At 40.8% G+C, this 5,755-nt stretch overlaps 1 protein-coding gene across 1 annotated transcript in view; it reads left to right on the top strand.

The window, feature by feature from the left end:
• Window positions 1–966: 966 nt before the first annotated feature.
• The window catches only part of PTPN3 (protein tyrosine phosphatase non-receptor type 3), a 2,272,168-nt gene continuing 2,267,379 nt past the window's right edge, over window positions 967–5,755 (top strand). Inside the window, exon 1 of the mRNA XM_044065075.1 lies at window positions 967–1,243. The gene's annotated coding sequence lies outside the window, so the exon portion shown is untranslated. The remainder of the gene's footprint in view (window positions 1,244–5,755) is intronic.

Genomic DNA, 5,755 nt, shown 5'->3' with positions numbered 1-5,755 from the left:
ACACACACACCCAGACTCCTTGCTTGCACACACACACACACACACACACACACACACACACACACACACACACACACACTCCTTGCTTGCATGCATGCAGACGCACACACCCAGACTCCTTGCTTGCATGCACACACACACACCCAGACTCCTTGCTTGCACACACACACACACACACACACACACACACACACACACACACACACAGACTCCTTGCTTGCATGCATGCACACGCACACACCCAGACTCCTCGCTTGCATGCACGCACACACAAAGCAGCTTGCATACAAAAAAGAAAGAAAAAAAACGCCAGCGATTTCTAAGGTTGAAGAAAAAAAAAAAAACACATTCACTCGGCCCTGGGCATTCAGTCATGCACATCGAACGAACGGGTAGCATCGGACTTTGCTACGAGTGCAAAATCACATACAGACAGAGACACAAACACTTGCATTTGGACTCTGTGTACTGAAACGGGAGGAAGATCACCAGTAACAGAGAAAATGATAAATACACAGTCATACGGCAGACTACGGCACCAGTCATACACACTCAGTCGATGCATTCACACACACAATTGGACTTCAGGATACAGCAACTAAATAAAGCACTCACACTTACAAATTAAGATGCACATACACATAACCAGCAGCCATCCAACAGTTCTGCATTCAGCAACTGAAACACGCGGCGACCCCCAAAAAAGAAATAAAACATTCCTAATGCTTATAAATTGAAAAACTCAACAGCCCGAACGCATCGACACTACTAAGATAGAAATTAAATACTGCATGGAGTAAAAAAAAAAAAAAAACTCACCTTAGCTACAAGTAAACAGAGTGGAATATACAGGGAATCCTGAAGTCCTTCACTCGAATGTCCTCGGCAGTTTACACTTCCAAGAAAAGCAGTTCCACACTGGAGATACGGGGATTTATTAGGTCAGTGGAGTGGGCTGGACAAGAAGGCTCTGACATCACCTTGTGGGAGGTTCAATGGCTACTGCTAAAGACAATGTTAGAAGAAACTACCCGTAACTTCTACAGAAGTGTAGTAGTCGTGACGTCAGCATTTAAGAGACAGCTACAGTGTTTTCAAAGGTGGGACACCTTGATTTTCAGACTTAAACCCAAATAGTACGGAAAGGGAGGATGGCCGGGAGTTGAAACGGTCGAATTAATAATTTCGGCAGTGGAGATTTATTTGCGCAGGATTAGCTAACAGGGGTGCAAGGAGACAGCAGGTTGTGCACTAGAATTTCAATTTACCCATTTATTAATGTGTATAAGCATGACTATGTAATGATGTGCTTTCCTTTTGAAAATTTGTTATCAAGGAACCTCCGTTTATTTCTAGCTTTACTTACATATCTGAAAAAAATGTCATCTAGTACAGTAAGTAGACTTTGTAAATGTTTGTATTTAGTATGTGATACAATAATTGGATATTCCATTTATTTATTTATTTTTAATGTTGATTACAAGCTACATTCATTTCCTAAGTTCATCATTTTGATGAATATGCAAGAGAAATTTGGTCTTTGATGGAGATTACTCTAAATATATCCGAGAAGCAAAACATCATTTGAAGCCTTTTGGTCTCTCAGTTTGGAACATGGTACCTGGAGCACAATCCATCATGTGTGTTTTTGAAAGTAGTTTGATTTTACAGCAAATGTTTGATGTCTCACTTGATAAACTAGTAGTTTGACAAGTACCATTACAGACTGAATTGCAGTACTCTCTGCAGTACTCTCTTCATACATTTAAGTACTGGTGCCATCTTAGTATCCAGACCCTGAACCAAGCTATCCATTGAAAATACAGCATTCTTTCTTGGGCCTACCCAGTAGTTCCTGTTATCTTTACAGTACTTGAGTTTTTCAGACTTTTAATGGTAAACTAATCTCTGATAAAAAAAATAGGCCAAATACAATTTATATCAAACTACCTTGTAATCTCAAATCACTCAAGAAATGTGTGTTTATTCCTATGATTTGAAGAATTTACCTTGTTTGCATATATTTTCCTGCCAGCCTCTTGTGTGGGACAGAATCGGAGGTCTTGCTTATGCCCTGGCAAACTTAAGTTGACTAGGACTTCACTATCATGTTAAACTGCAACCCAGTAATAAAACTGGATGAGGTATGACTTGCGAATACAAATGAAAATATCGGCTGTAGGCAAGACTGAATCATAATGCAGTCCACCCAGTTCTGTTGTCCAGATGTGTCTGTAGGATGCAGATAGGCTTGCTTAATTATTTTTTCAGAATTCTCGTTGAGCCTTTCCTGTATTCACATAGTAAATCTTCAAGGAACATCCCTGGAAAGACTTTTTAGGTACTGAAAATTTCTGTAAGTATAGCGGTTTTAGGTGAGTTAGAGTGTAAGACCTAGGTCCATTTTTGAATCTGCTGTCAGTATTAGGATTAAATGATATGTGTTCAATTATGCCTATATTAAAAATCAAAAGTCTATGTAGATAGAAATACGCATGGTTTAACTAATTAAGGAGGAAGTATATCTACAAATTTGAGGTGTAAATACCTTATAAACTCCACAGTATACAAAAATTGTTTTGAATTAAGGTAATGATGTATTATAGATTTGTGTTTGTGACAAAATAAGTTGCTGCTGAAAGTATATAGTTAGTCTTTAAGTATTTACAAGTAATTACATTTTTAAATTTTGGTGTATATATTATTACTAAGATGTAGGTTTTAAGAGTGTTTAAATATTTAATATCATTTAGATAAAAAATTTTAATTGAATTGGTGTATATATTTTTAAATGAGTAATGTATAATATCAGCTGACTTTTTTGGTTTATTATTTAAATGCCATTAAGTCACAAGTATTTTATCTGAAGAAGTTCAAGGACTGTAATTGAACGAAAAGTGCTAAATGGAATAAAGGATTGTAGCTATTAGCACGGTTGCCACGATTGTTTATCTTTTTTTTGTAAGTTGGGTCAATATTATTGAAGAAGGCTGAATGTTGATTTTCATAAAATGGGTCTAGAGCAGCCCCAAAGATGCATGTGCACTGTTAGTTGCCTACATTAATGAATTCTGGAATGGAAAAGTCAGTTATACGGAAAAAAAAAACAAAAGAAAAAAAAAGTCACATTACTTTATATTTGATGAGTGTGTGTGTGTGTGTGTGTGTGTGTGTGTGTGTGTGTGTGTGTGTGTGTGTGTGTGTGTATATATATATATATATATATATATATATATATATATATATATATACACACACACAGGTCTATGGGAGAAAAATGAAAATCCACTTAGTCTAATCTCTCAACACCAAAACAGCTTCCTCGAAACCACAGTTTAACAAACACTTGGATAGGAACCACTTGGCCACCATGGTGAACTTTGCCCCTTTCCCCACTGTAGTGTGACCTTAGAGTTGGTATATTTATTTGGCGGGGGGGGGGGTTCGTTGTCTGTGTTCCAAGTGTTCATTAAACTGTGATTTCGGCGAAGTTGTCTTGGTGTTTAGAGATTCAGGTAGGTGTTTTTTGTTCTTTTGAAGTAAATCTGTGTACGTGTGTGTGTGTGTGCGTACGTGTGTGTGTGCATACGTGTGTGTGTGCGTACGTGTGTGCGTACGTGTGTGTGTGTGTGTGCGTACGTGTGTGTGTGTGCGTACGTGTACGTGTGTGTGTGTGTGTGTGTGTTGTGCCGCCCGACTTTAGTTCCCAGTGCCTTTATGAAGTAGAGCCATTGGAGTGATCCCTGGGGTGAAATTTCTGTTACCCATCCACTCATCAAGATTTCTGTTGAACATGGACAGCGAGGTGCTCTGCTTGACATGTATGGGAAGTCTGTTCCAGAGCATGGGCAGTCTCTGAGTGAGGAACCTGTCCCTCCAACAGGTTCTGTTGATTGTGGTAATGAGGTTGACGTCTCTGGAGCATATGGTGCAGAGGGATTTGGATTTCTTTAGGTGTAGCATTTCTGACAGAGATGGGTCAGACATGGCTTTGAAAGTTAAGCAGAGATCGCCTCTAAGTAGGTGTTATGAGACAGAGAATAGCCGGAGTCTTTTGAGTTTGTCCATGTAGGACATGTGTTTAATGCCTATGATTCTGTGGCCTCTCCAGCTGCTGCAGGTGTCTAAGTGAAGTACGTGCCAAATGGGGCATTATACTCCATGATTGGTCTAATGAAGGAAGAGTAGAGAGAGACGATGCCGTCTTTCTTCCTGGATGCAAAACCCTTAGTAATGAGATATGCCACATAGAAGGACTTTCTGACCACAGTGGCGATGTGGTGGTCGAAGGAAAGGTTGTTGTCAACCTGCATCTCCAGATTTCTTATAACACCTTTAGTGTTCAGTGGGCTCCCATCGATGTGGTAATCAGTGGGAACTGAGTTTTTTAGCAAAGGTGATGACTATGCATTTTTTAGCATTAAGCTTAAGGCCATGGTTTCAACACCAGCCACTGAACTCAGTGAGGCCTTTATGTAGGATGTCTGCATCACTTGGGGAGTTAATAATGGCTCCCAGCTTGCAGTCGTCTGCAAACTTGGTCAGCCAGAGTCCCTTTGTGTTGGCCTGGACTTTTGAGAATTAGATGCTGAACAGGAGAGGACCCAGGACTAATACCTGTGGGACTGCACTCATGACTGGTCTGCAGTCTGACTTGAAGTCCTCTACTTTCTCACTGTGTATTCTGTCTGTGAGCCAATTTGTAACCCACCTAGTGATACAAGGGATGATGCCAATTTGGTGAGTTTATCAATAATTCCCGAGTGGGTAATGAAATCAAAGGCCTTGGCCAGACCGTGGTAGGCTGTATACACTGCCTTACCTTCATCCACAGGCCTGGTAACTGACTCAAAGAAGTCAACCAGGTTGAGCAGGCCTGATCTCCCTTTTACAAAGCCAAATTGTGTGATGTCTAGAGTTTGGAGATTTCCTATGTCTTTGTTAATCAGGTCCATGATGATGCACTCCATAGCTTTACATATCAGACTCGTCAGGCTAATGGTGCGATAATTCCCAAAGTCTGTAGTCGCTCCCCCTTTATGGAGAGGGATGAATGTAACAGTGCGGCATTCGGTACGGGCAAAGCCTGAGGTGAGGCTGACTGAACAGGGCACACAAATGTGGTGCCAGTTCATTTTGTTGTTCATGTAGATTATTGGGTCCCATGGAAGCTGTATTCTTGGCCTTGGACAATGCAGCTTTAACCTGTGCTGCAGTAATGCTGGGTGCCAGTCATTCTTCCGGTATTGTGATTGGTCCTTTGGGGAGGGGGGGGGAGGGGTAAAGTTGGCACTGAATCTGTCTGCCAGTATGTTTGCAGTATTTGTTGGCTGAGTATAGGCGGTACCGTTGTGCAGTATCTCAGAGCAAACCTGGGTATTGTCCTGGAGTTTCTTGATATAGCTATAGAAGGCTTTGTGATTGTGTCTGTCGCAATTCTGCCTTCATAGCTGGCTTTAGAGGATTTGATGAGGGATCTCAACTTTTTGTTGAGGCTGATAAGGGAGTTTTTCCAGTCTTGGGACTTCATTTTTTTCTGCACCTGTTTCTTCCTTCTGTTGTAGAGTTTATTAATGGTAGGGTACCACCAGATTGGCTTCCTTGTTTTGAAGGAGAGCGTCTTGGTTCTGTTGGGTATGGATAGTTCCATGCATTTGTGTACATGTTCGTACAGTGCATTGGTATATGATTCGGCAGTCATGCAGCTTTTTTCTATTGGCATGGGTGCCGTGAAGTTAGCCACCTCTGTTTTTAG

The sequence above is a fragment of the Protopterus annectens genome, chromosome 3.part0, assembly GCF_019279795.1.
Source record: "Protopterus annectens isolate FY-2018-M chromosome 3.part0, PAN1.0, whole genome shotgun sequence".
In the NCBI taxonomy this organism is placed as follows: Eukaryota; Metazoa; Chordata; order Ceratodontiformes; family Protopteridae; genus Protopterus; species Protopterus annectens.
This window is presented reverse-complemented; position numbering and strand designations above follow the sequence as displayed.